The following is a 13,284-nucleotide window of genomic DNA, read 5'->3' on the forward strand; positions in this document are numbered from 1 at the left end:
TACAGCTTTGCTGCTGGGGACGAAGACCAATAACCTCTGAAAGCAGCGCGCAGGAAGAGTGGGGGCAGCAGGGCGCTTTGTGAAGGCTCATTGAGACACTCCGCAGTGGGGTACTGCGAAGGTGAGTGCCCTAACGCGCGGGTCGTCCCCCCGGACGCCTGACTGGGCAGCTGGGCTTGGCGAGAGAGGAGAGGGCCCCCGGCCGAGGCCGCTTGGATGAGTCATTCTCACCTCCCCAGGCAGGTGCGGGCTGCAGGACGCTTCGCCTCGGCGGGCGGGCAGGAGCCACGAGCCGCCGCGGAGCCCCCTTCCGAGACGCCTCCTCGGGCCGGCACTGACCTTGCCGTTGGCTGCCCGGCTGCCGAAGACCCGGCGCCGCAGAGCGGGGAGCTGGTCGGGGGCGCCCACTGGCACCCGGACCCACAGGTCGTCGGAGCCGGGCGCCGCCTTCCTGCGGTCCCTCAGCGCCTCATTCCTGCGCGAGGTCGCCAAGCTAAGCTGCGAGGGCCGTGCCTCGAGGCGCGGGAGGGCGGAGCGCGACGCGCGCCCACCGGCCCGCGGAGGTCTTCTGGCGCGGGCGCACGCGCCGCAGCCGCACGGGGCGGGAGACAGGGAGGGTGGGTGTGCTGGGGAGCGCGCGCCGCCGCCGCCGCCGCCGCCGCCGCCGCCGCCGCCGCCGCCGCCGCCGCCGCCGCCGCCTCAGCCTGCTGCTCCGCCTGCGCCGCCTGCTCCCGGCGCTCGGCCCCAGCACGCCGGCTCCCGAGTGGCCATGGGCGGCGCGGGGTCCGCGGTGTAGAGTCTGCCGACCCCGGACCCGCGTCCCGCACCGTGACGGTCCCGGTAAGCGGGGGCGGGGGCGGCGGGGACACGGCAGGCACCCTACGGGACGGGTCTGCGGGCCGCGGACAACCCTCCGGGGACTCTGAGGTGTTGTGTGGGAGCCGCCCCTAAGGGAGTCCCTGTGTAAGTAGATAACCCTCCGAGTGTCTCTGCCTCTGCCCCTTGGGAAAGTTCCGGAGGCGTGCAGGGAGCCGCCCCCATGGAGGACCCCTGTGTGAACGGAGACTCCCAGGGCTGTCTCTGCATTTGCTGCCATGGGGAGGCACAGCGTGGACGCACTGCCTACCCACAGAGACCTTCTGTATAACTACCGGAGGCCAAGGGTGGTCTCTGGTGGTGTCTCAGTGGAAGACCGTTTGAGAACACAGGGGAGCCTCAGGAGCCTGCGCGGTGGGGATGGACCCCACAGAGGACCGCTGTATAAAGGAATACCTTAGACTGTGCCCTGGAACTGCCTGGAATGAACCTCTGACTGGAAGGAGAGGATCCTGCTGCGGGATCTAGGCCAGGAGTAACTTCCCATATGCCCAAAGGACTTTAGCCTTGACCTTTTTAGGGCTTGGTGTGCCCTAAATTGTGCCCCTCCAAGGTGATCGAGAGGCTGGGGCCCTGTGGGGCTGCTGCCTTTGTCCATTCCTTCCCCGACCCCGTTAGAAAATGTATTTTCCGTGGTAGCCCAGGTTGTCTCGAAGCTGGATATTTGTGGAGGCAGGAACTTCTATTAGAGCAAAAGACATAAGGGAAGGGAGGACAAGTGAGCCCTCTGAAGCTAAGATAGGAGACTTGGGGCCCTGGGCTTGACTATCCATAAGCAAGCAGTAAGATAGGTGGAATAATTGATGCTGGCAGGTCCTGGAAGAGAAAGTTCTTTGAAGGAAGGAAGAAGACTACATAGGATTATTGAGCTCTAGTGTGCTAGGCATTATACATACTAGCTATGTTTAAATATAGAACTCTTACAACAACCTTGTAAAATTATCCCTCCGGGGATAATTAAATTGAGACTCAGAGACGTTAAGCAATTTGAAAAAGATTACAAAGTTTGGAATCATGAAATCTATTTTTCAGATTTTATTTGGGAAGAGATATCAAAAAGAGAAGCAAGAATGTATGTTTGCTTCAGTTGAAAAGGTAAAACTATATAAGACTCTTAGGAAAGAAACCAGGGAAATATCTTCACAACTTTGGATTTGGCAATGGTTTCTTAAGTATAACAACATCAAAAGTGCAGACGAGAAAAAACAGAAAAATTGGACTTCCTTAAAATTTATACTTTTGTGTGTCAAAGGATTCACTCAAGAGAGTGGGGGGACAACCCATGGAATGGGGAAAAATATTTGCAAATAATATATCTGGTAAGTGATTTATATCTACTATGTATAAAGAACTCCTACAAGTCAACAACAATAAAAACTACACTCAGTTCAAAAATGGAAAGGATGTGAATAGATATTTCTTCAAAGAAGATATGTAAATAGCTAACCAGCACTATTCTCAAAAAATATGGAAAATAGTGGGAGGATCTGGAGAAATTAGAATGCTGGTACATTGCTGATAGAAATGTAAAGTGCTGTAGAAATGTTTCATGGTTCCTCAAAAAATTAAAAAGAATTTTCACATGACCCAGCTTTTCTACTCTGACATATATATCCAAAAGAAATGTGATATGGTATGGAAGCTGGATAAATTATAAAATTGGATACCTCTCTCCTGTGATCAAAGAAATGACCCATTTCTGTTGTATTGGTTACCTATCATCATCCTTGCTAACCCCAAGTCACCAATCTCTGAGGAAACACATTGGATATGATGAGTTCGTGATTACATTGTTTCTAGAAACAAGTTCTGAAGAATTGGTCTTCTCAGACCCTTCTGGCCCACTTTGAACTACAGAGAGGATACTGACACTGTGATCTCAAATAAACTCTTTGCTTCCCCCAATCATCTTTGCAGCATTTCTTTAAGAAAGATTTATTCAACACTTGTCCTGTGTAAAGCAGTGGGAACTATTCTGATTGTTCCTCCTTCCTGAACTTAACGAAAATCTGGAGCTCCTTTTTCTATCTGTGAAACTTACTGATTTGGGTTGTTTCCCCTACTTCTCTTCTCAGAGGTTCTTTTACTTTATTACTTCCTGGGGGACATCCCTCCCCATTTTCTACAAGGTTACCATTAGTTATATTTTTGAGCCTTTCACAGATATCTGCTGTTCTCATATAAAAAATCAAATGAAGGGACAGAATAGTAATTTACATTTAATATGCAGGATGAGATCGTTCCAGCCTATTAGGAGGGCCACAGACTCCACAGCTATGTGTCTTTATAGAATGAACTGAAGGAGAAGGGTTACCTAGATGCCTTCTCCTTCCCTATTTCTTCCCTGGCTCATACTGTGGAACAGCCCCTCTTCCTCCTACCTCCACTTTCCCTTATAAATAATCTCACTGAACTTTAAGCAGGTACCTTGCACACACACAAACTGCATGCTGGCCACATGTGCCTTACTGTCAGACACTTCTCTTAACTGTCATGGCTGCAGCAGTTTATTAGTTTTCTATTACTGTGCAACAAATTACCACAAATGTGGTAGTTTAAAATAATACATAATATATGATCTCAAAGTCTCAGTGAGTTAAGATTCCAGCTTAGTCCTCTGTGGTCTGACAAGGATGCAAAGTATTGGCTGGGCTGTGTTCTCATCTGGAGGCTTGAATGGGGAAGAATCCTCCAAGCTCACTCAGGTTGTTGGCAGAATTCATTTCTTTGCATTCATAGGACTGGGGACCCTGGGGGCCCTCTAAGCTGGAGGCCACGTTCAATGTCTAAAAGCCACCTACAGTTCCTAGAGGGTATATGGACTTTCCCAACACGGCCAGTTTATCAAGCCATAAAGAAATGTCTGAGAATGAGTATGCTAGAAGACAGTCTTACAGAAGTATAGGAATAACAGCCTATTATTATTCCATGTTTTGTTAATTACAATCAAAGCACAGGTCTGTCCACACTAAAGAGGATGGGATTACACAAAGCATGAACACAAGGAGGTGGGAACATGGGGGAAGGCCACCTTAGAGACTTACTTTCTCCACAAACAGTACCAAGGAAAGGTTTAGGTTGTCATCTGATCTCATTTCTTCCATTTTATTCAGCCACGTGGGCCTATCTACTTTCTTGTCCCAGTGGGATTTAACACCACTTACCCCCCTGACCCGTAAAGTTTTTTTAAGCCCTTCTCAAGTTACCACAAATTCTTCAACATTCACATTGTCTCTATGATAATATGTTCTATATCTCTTTTCTTCTTTAATAAGGACACAGAAAACCCCAATTCCACTTATCAGCTGAAGAAGTTATCATTAAGCATAATTTGTGGCATCTTTGTGAACTGATTTTCTTTTTAACCTGTCTCTCCTAGGTCTTCCAGCACATGGAAAACATTTTTTTCCCCTCACCATTGTTTTTTACCCGTTGCTAATTATGGTTGAGAGAGACAGCCTACTATGGGCTCTTAGCATTCCTGAATGTTTTTTTTTACTGGGTATGTCAAGAATGTAAGACCATGACTGTTTTCCAGGCCATTTCTCAGAATTGTGTTTGCAACAAGCAACCTTGAAAGATAAGGCAACTCCCCCCCCACCCCGACAAAGATCAACTTTGCTTTTTCTTACTGTAAAAGCAGTGAGACCCCAAACCTTAGCATTCCTCTCTTGTAACACAACCCACTGAATGAACAGTCATCTATCATTCTGTGCTACACCCAAGGCATTTGATAGACAAGGGGAACTGACACACACAAAAAACATGCTAAAGCTCTTGCTATGACTGTTCTGTGAGTGATAAAACCCTTTATATCTGATTCAGGAGCCTTTTGTCTTCTGCCAGCATTCATGAAATAGAACAGGATAGCTTGTTAACCTTAAAAATAGAGTAAAATAGGGGTGCCAGGGTGGCTCAGTTGGTTAAGCGTCCGACTTCAGCTCAGGTCATGATCTCACAGCTCGGGAGTTCAAGCCCCACGTCGGGTTCTGTGCTGACAGCTCAGAGCCTGGAACCTGCTCTGGATTCTGTCTCCCTCTCTCTCTCTACCCCTCCTCTGCTCATATTCTGTGTCTGTCTCAAAAATAAATGAACATTTTAAAAAATTAAAAAAAAATACAGTAAAATTCCAGCCCTTGCAAAGTTCTTGACAATAACTACCATTTGTTTTTCAAGGGTTAAAACTAATTTTGTTAATTTCTCAAGCACTTCATGGGCATATTTAGGAGCTTGAAGCCCTGAACCAAGCCCCGCTCTTGGTACTCAGACCAGGCTCGATGTAGACATTGGGGAAGGGGACACAAGCTCGGATGGCTGCACATCTGAGTTTTGAGCGCCCACCTAAGAGTTACAGTCTGTTGGGTGAAGATTTTGGCTTGGTGAGTTCCTGATAGAGCCTAAATAGTGTTTGACAATCTCTAGGGTGGCCGAGGTGTGAAGGAATCCTATACTAGAGGTCCTGGTGATGTTGAGAGGTAACGGGTAAGGGAGGTACACATGGTTGACTTCAGTTTTACCTCTGCTGATGAGTTCATTGTTAATAACCTGGTTATTTCACCTGGTTGACATCCTGGATTAGGGGGAGAGGAAGTGTACTAATTCACCCCTACTCTCCCCAGTGTAGCAGGCCCACTACCTATTTAGGACAGGTACTTGGACCAGGTTCTGGGGTAAAGGTCCTAGGTTGGGGTGTTGCAAGAGCCTGGAAATCCCCACATCTCTTCAGGCCCACGTCTCTGGCACATTTGCTCCCTCCTGATATGGTGTTCCAGGGCAACAGATGCTCCCAGCTTGGCAGGCAGGAGCCAGGGAAGGGTATGGTGGGAATTCCAGCTGAGGGGCTGGGATAATCCCAGAACAGGGCTTGGAGTAGACTGGGCCCCTGTAGGCTTTTCTGGCTAAGGAGGGTCAAAGGGCCTGGGGACCTTGGTGCTCCTGGATTCCACTGAACACTGAGCCCTCCAGAGACATCCTACCCTGAAGACTGTGCAGGTAGTTACTGAAGGAGCTACTGAGTTCCTGGAGTGCAGATGATCTATACTGTCATAAACGTGTGCTACTTGTGGGCCTAGTACAGGTGCAGACATTACTCTGTGTCTAGTTATCTATAGTTAAGATTAGTGTTAGGTTGGGGCATGTGGGTGGCTTAGTCAGTTGAGTGTCTGACTTCGGCTCAGGTCATTATCTCGCGGTTCATGGGTTCATCCCCACATTGGGCTCAGTACTGACAGCTCGGAGCCTGAAGCCTGCTTTGGGATTCTGTGTCTCCCACTCTGTCTTCCCCTCCCCCACTCATGCGCTCTCTCTCTCTCTCTCTCTCTCTCTCTCTCTAAAAAATGAATAAATGTTAAAAAAAAAAGGTTAGCATTATGCTTAAAATAGCACTGATGTAGTGGTTACACATTGGAGGTAGACTGGTAAGCATAAGGCAAAGTAAAGATTTTGGGAGGTAATACCCACCAGCATTACTTGGAAAGGATATGTCTGCTTTATTCTTTCCTTAGAGTCTATATCTGCTGAGACGCTGGGGTTCAGGACCTGCAGTAAACTGGAGACGCTACCGGGGATAGAGATGGATGTGTAGGTGAGGAATGGGGCTGCCGAGGAGGGCAGTGGACTCACTTGCTGACCTTGTCATTTCTTTGAAAGCACATAGCCAAGTTGTTGAGACCAGAGGTATGCATGTGAATCTAAGACTATCCTTATTTTATTTTATTTTATTTTATTTTATTTTATTTTATTTTATTTTATTTTTTGATTTACATCTAATTAAAATTTTTTTTTAACATTGATTCATTTTTGAGAGACAGAGCATGAGCAGGGAAGGGTCAGAGAGAGAGGGAGACACAAAATCTGAAGCAGGCTCCAGACTCTGAGCTGTCAGAACAGAGCCCAGCGTGGGGCTCGAACTCACAAAATGCGAGATCATGACCTGAGCTGAAGTCTGACGCTCAACCGACTGAGCCACTCAGGTGCCCCTGATTTACATCTAATTAGTTAGCATATAGTGCAACAATGATTTCAGGAGTAGATTCCTTAATGTCCTTTACCCATTTAGCCCATCCCCCCTCCCAAAATCCCTCCAGTAACCCTCCGGTCTCCATATTTAAGAGTCTCTTATGTTTTATCCCCCTCCCTATTTTTATATTATTTTTGCTTCCTTTCCCTTGTGTTCACCTGTTCTGTGCCAAGACTATCCTTATTAAAGGACAAGGAATGACATAGAAATTACAAAGCAGAGCTTAGAGGGGGGAGAGACAGGCCTGGTTTGAGGTGGCCTAGGAGGCTTTATGGAGGAGAGCAACTTTAATGGATAGATTTGGTTGGACTGCATTTGTGTTGGTAGGTCTGCAAGATGGTCTGTGTCTGTTTACGTGTGTGAAGCCTGTCTCTGTGTCTGCATGTGTGCTTGTGCCAGTGTCTGTCTGCTCCCACATGTCTGACTCAGGGTGTTCTTGAGTCTATGTAGGTGTGTTTCCTGGACCTGTCTCTGGGTACTCTGAATTAGTTTTGGAGTGGCATCATTGAATTTGTGTCCTTGTGTTTGTGTCTCTTTGTGGCTGGATGTCTGTGTCCTGTGTCTTTGACTATGTGTGAGATTCTGCTCTGGACTCTCACTTTACCCCTCCCCTCTCTCCTGACACTCCCCAGCTGCCAGCACTATTTACCGCAAGGAATGGCTTTCGTTCCCATTCTCTTCCCGCCATCTGGATTCCCATGGGTCCAGCTGCCTGCCCAGGGTCCTGCCCCTGCGCTTTCTGTAGCAGGCTTGACCTCAGGAGTGATACCTTCAGGAAAATCCCCAATGTGTGCCTTGCCTGGCCCTGGATCCAGAGAAGTTGCAGTGGAGAAGAGCGGCAAAGCAGGAAAGGGGGAGGGGGCAGTTGGCAGGGCCCACCCCTCCTTCTGGAAACAGAGATCTCCCTCTGGCCCCTTCCCAGGCCCCCTTTCCCTCCTCATGCTCTCATCCAAACCAAGTATTCAGGGTCCTGGCCTCACTGTCTCTGGGGATGGATGGGAATGAACAGTCCTCTGCAAGCCCAGCCAGACCTATCAGGGATCTGGTCCTCTGTGTCCCCTAGCACCTTACATGCCTACATTGTGCTCATTGCTCATATCCCCACCTGAAGTCCAGGCTGTCTTCCCTTCTTTCTTCTCCCTACATGGGACACAGGAATCATTCTTGTTCTTCATTCTGTGACAGATGGGCCCCTGAGCCCAGGTGGAGCATTAGGCTTTGGATGGCTGGTAAAGAGCAGAAGCCCAGCCCCCTCTTACATGGTGCAGAGAGTAGCATCTGTGGGGTTTATTCCTGTTCTCATTCTGTGTTCACTGCTCTCCCAGGATGGGCTATGGTAAGCAGGTACAAAAATGAAGCAGTCATGGTCTCTATCTTCTAGGACTCTGTGTTTTGACAGAAGTGATTTTGTGGAGAAGCCACTCTCCTCCACTGCACGTGGTCACTTGCCTGAAATTCTCTCCATAGACTTCTCAGGTGCCCTCTGCAGAGATCAAGGAGAGGGCTCCAGAAGGTCAGGACCTTTCACCATGACATGTTACCTCAGAGGGCCAGAGGTGAACTCCAGAGTTCCCTAGCAAGCACCCATTTATTCCTAGCATCTACTACCAATTCTGGAGTAGTAGATGCTTGAGTTTGTGTCCTCCATGAGGCCTTTTATGCTGGATTTACTCTTAAGCTAGAGAGTGAGGTTTGTGCTAGGGTTATGAGATGGGATGGGCAAGGCTTCATTCCTTAACGTCTTGCGTGAGTCACAGGCTCTGACCCTGTCTTTGCTTAGCTCTTGACTTTGCTGAAAACTGAGAATCCTGAAGGTGTTGGTTACATATCATCTTTATGCCCTCAACCCTTTGTTGTAGCACTATGGTCAGTGCTATGAAATCATGCTGCTCTGCGGCAGTTAGGATCCTTGGGGGCCATGGAAAGGACCTGTTCCACCTAAGTCAGGATGTGTGCACATTAACCTTGGCTTACCACATGACCTTTCTGGGTCATTCCCTTCACTCTGGGTCCCCCTCTTGTCTCCTTGCTGTGGGGCTCTCTGCCCAACTCCCACCAGGCAGGAAGGATGTGCCTGTCACAGGGATCTCCTTTGGTTTTTGGAGTTTATTGGCTCAACAGACCTGGGCCTTGTATCTCCTCACCTTGGGGGCCACAACAGGGGCTGGGTCCTCTTCCATTAGACATAGAATCAACATTCACAGGAGGGACACATTCATACTTCTTCCCATCCTCTGTTTCTGGACCCTGCTAGCAGTGGACATATTGTGCTAAGTGCTGGGGTCCTATCATGCAAGAGAGTCCTGCTACCACTTCTTGGTTTGATGAGATGTTGAGTCATCCTGGATTTCCTTATAAATCAGTGAGGCAGAGGCATCCCACAGTCCCTCATACCATATTTTAGGGAGATTGTTGTACTTCTTGTACTTCCTTTAGCTCTTGGCTCCTGTATGGTAGGTCAGAAGGTGGGAATGCAGAGGTGTTACCTTCTGACAGATATGAAGTGTCCAAAACAGATGTCCATCTCATCCACTCAGGATAACCTCTTTCTGCCTTCCAGTTCTCTTCTCATACTCCCTAAACATCCCTACTCTCTGAAAACCAGAATGTTGTACCTGCCCTCTTTGTCTGTAGTCTCATGCACTATGCTCCACACATCTAGAACATCCCTGAAATCTCTCCTAGTGCTCCAGTCTTCTGAGAGCACCTTCATACATGTGATCATCAATGGGAAACACCTTTTTATGCCCACATAGCCTCTTTGTTGCATACCCACACCATAGGCTCTAAGAGTAATTTGCTATAGTTAACTTCCAGAATTCATCTCCACCTTTGGCTTTTGGTTTTGGTCTCCATACCCCTCTCTCCATCCCCAGCCATGGTCCCTTCCTTGTTCCTCACTTTACCCTTTTGGGTCTTTGCCCACATTCTGTTACATGTGATGGAATCTTTCTTGTAAGCCACACTGTCTTTCCTCAATACTACCTTCTACTTACCACCAGTAAAGCATCTGTGCTTTTATCCAATGCCATCTTCTGGACAGGGCATTTGATCCCATTGCCTGCTTCTACACCACCTCATTGCTCCAGCAGTTCTCCCCTTGCTCTCCCTTATCATCAATTTATCCCTCCTGACTGCATCATTTCAGTCAATATCCAGCATGCTATGTCTCTCACTTTTTTTTAACTTGCATACTATTTTTCATAATGGTTGCACCAATTTAAATGCCCACCAACAGTACACAAATGTTCACTTTTTTCTACATCCTCACCAACACTCATCTCATGTTTTCTTGGTTATAGCCATTCTAACAGGTGTGGGATGATTTCTCATTGTGGCTTTGATTTGCATTTCCTTGATAATGATGTTGAGCATCTTTTCATGTACCTGTTTGCCATTCAAATGTCTTATTTGGAAAAAATGTCTAAGTAGTTCCTCTGTGCATTTTTATTTTATTTAAATTTTTAACTTAAGTTCTAGTTCTATTTAGTTCTAGTTAGTTAACATACACTGTAATATTAGTTTCAGGTGTACAATATGGTGATGCAACACTTCATACAACACCCAGTGCTCATCACAACAAATGTACTCCTTAATCCCCATCACCTATTTCACCTTTCCCTCCACTCACCTGCCATCTGGTAACCATCAGTTTGTTTTCTCTAGTTCAGATCTGTTTCTTGGTTTGCCTGTTTTTTTCCTTTTGCTTTCTTAAATTCCACAAATGAGTGAAATCATATGGTATTTGGCTTTCTGTGACTTATTTCACTTAGCATAATACTGTCTGGCTCCACCCATGTCATTGCAAATGGCAAGATTTCATTCTTTTTTATGGCTGAGTAATTGTATGTATATACCACATGTTCTTTATCCATTCGTCAGCTGATGGACACTTGGGCAGTTTCCATAATTTGGCCATTAAATCAGATTTTGTTGTTGTTATTGGTGTCTCTCACCTTTTTAAAAAAAAGTCCTCTTTGGGTCCCACTTTCTATTTCCCCATTTTTCTGCATCTCTGTGAAACAAACTTCCTTTAAAGAACTGATTACACTTGCTGTCACCATTTGTTTTCCTTCCATTTTTTCTTGAATCCATCCCAGTCATGCCTTCACATCCATCATTCACAAGAGTCTATTCTTCTCAAGGCATGAATGATTTCTATGTTGCTGAATCTAATGGTCAATTCTGAGTCCTTACTTTCTTTGGCCAGTTCACAACTTTTCACTCAGTTGCTCACTTTCTCCTTGCAGTACTTTTCCTCTCTTGGCTTACGGTATACAACACTTTTCTCCTTTTCCCACCTTCCTCCCTGGCTACTGCTTCTCAGTCTTCTCTCTTACTGGATCCCTTTTTTCCCCTCCAATTTCTTACTGTTAGAATGTCCCAGAGCCCAATCCTTAGGGTTTTTTCTTCATTTCATTCATTTCCTTGGTGATCTTATCTAATCTCATGGTTTTACATATATCAGTCTATCAGTCAATCAATCATCTGTAGCAAGGACTTTCTCTGAGGACCATTGGGTTTCTGTGGAAGGGTCTCAGGAAGAATCAGAGGGGTTAGTTACAATACTACTACAATAACTAGAAACAAAGGGAGTGCAAAGTAGTTATGTACTAGATTTATTTTAAAGGTAGCGACAAGATTTTCTGATGGATTGGAGAGACATTGTTAGAGATAAAAAATCAAAATGACACCAATGTTTTTGGCCTGAACAATGGGCAAAAAGGAGGTACCATTAACTGATGTGGGAAATACTGTGATTGGAATAGGTCTGGTATATGTGATTGTGTGGTGGCAAGGGGGGAGGGAATCAGGATTTTACTTTTGAGGTTAATATTGGACATTCATATGTATATGTTGATTAGACAATTTGGATACATGAGACTGTCTACCCCATTAAGTAATGATCTCCATGGAGGCAAGGCCTGTGTCTTGGCGATTGTTTTGCCTGCAGTCGTTCCTGGCACATAGTGAGTACTCAAATTATTTTAATTGTTATGCAAGATGCCTTTCAAGGTCATTTTTATTGTGACCCTTTTATGTGACCCTAGGGTCCTCATCAGCTGAGTACTTCCTCCTGTGGCAGGACCCCATACACCATAGCAGTCATCACATTAATGTAATAATTAATCTGCTTCCTCAGGCCAGACTTTGAATTCAAGTCTATTAAAGTATTACCATGCACCAGCCACTGTCCTAAGCCCTGGGGATATGAGATACTATTATAATTTTTTAAGAAAGAAAGGATGAGAAACTGAACTATAAGCAGAGGCAGTAACAATAGAGGAAAGGGGCCAACTTGAGAGGTGTCAAAATTAGAACCCAGTTACTGACTTGATATATGGTCTGAACAAAAAGGTATAGTGATATACCTGGTCTGAAAAAAATGGTATAGTAACACCATTCTCTGACATTAGAAAGCAGTTTGATGAGGTAGAGGGTGTTGGGAAACTTTTAATTAATTTGCATTGTCTTTGGGGCAAGATAGAGCATTTTCCTATCTATTGCCTATTTAGTTGGAGCTCAGAGGAAAGACTAGAGCAACAAAGCGGCTTTGGGAATCAGCAGTACATTAATAGTAATTGAGGTTTGGGATATGGATGTACAGTTATTCCCCTTTCCCAGATGAAGAAACTGGGACTCAGAAATGTTAAGTAACTTGTCAAATGTCAGAGGATTCTAACTCTGATTTTTTTCACATTCCATTCTTGTGACTTTGCCCTTAAAACTCTTCATCCTCTCCAAGGGTCATAGATTTGGCTTAAACATTGTAAAAATAATTTTGTAATGTTTTCTTTGTGTTGTAGTTTTGTTGCCCTTTATTCATGTTTATCATCTTTCTCTGAGATCATTCTCTGGTCATTTCAGCCAGAAGTTTCCTTCTGAAAGTGGAAATCTTTTATTCATACTTAACCTTATATTGAATGGAATAAGAACAACCTTCAGCTATGCTACTCTGCTGTAGCTTCCTTAAGGGCAAGGATTCCAGTCTTTCTTCCAGGGACACCAATACCTGCCCCAGCCCAGTTTATGGGAGAAGGTAGGACAGGTCCATTCATGCCTCCTTAGGTGGTCAGGGAATATGAGTCTGATGGCCACTGTTAAGACATCTACTTTCTGGCCAGGGCTATAGAGGCTGCTGATGGTGCTGGGAGTTGGGGTAGGAGTGCAGGCTGACACAACAGGAGGCAGGAAAGAACTCTAGTAATGTCTTAGAATGGCGAGTTTATTGGAGAGGCCTCTTAAAACAGGTCTGTAGGAGAAACTTCATTTAATCTATGTGTGAGGGAGTGTGTAGACAAGATATGGTTTGGAGGGGCTTGCATTTCTTAGCAGCTGCTCACAGATCTCAGCTTGCCTCTCAGTATCCCTCTTGGGAGGTTCCAAGG

At 45.9% G+C, this 13,284-nt stretch overlaps 1 long non-coding RNA gene across 4 annotated transcripts in view; it reads left to right on the plus strand.

Moving 5' to 3' along the window:
• Positions 1 to 689: 689 nt before the first annotated feature.
• LOC122204641 overlaps positions 690 to 13,284 on the plus strand; it is a 132,729-nt gene continuing 120,134 nt past the window's right edge. For all 4 annotated transcript variants that reach the window (XR_006195717.1, XR_006195719.1, XR_006195718.1 and 1 more), the window contains exons 1-2: positions 690 to 840; positions 6,381 to 6,460. This is a non-coding gene — a long non-coding RNA (uncharacterized LOC122204641). The remainder of the gene's footprint in view (positions 841 to 6,380; positions 6,461 to 13,284) is intronic.

Source organism: Panthera leo, chromosome D4 (genome assembly GCF_018350215.1).
Source record: "Panthera leo isolate Ple1 chromosome D4, P.leo_Ple1_pat1.1, whole genome shotgun sequence".
In the NCBI taxonomy this organism is placed as follows: Eukaryota; Metazoa; Chordata; class Mammalia; order Carnivora; family Felidae; genus Panthera; species Panthera leo.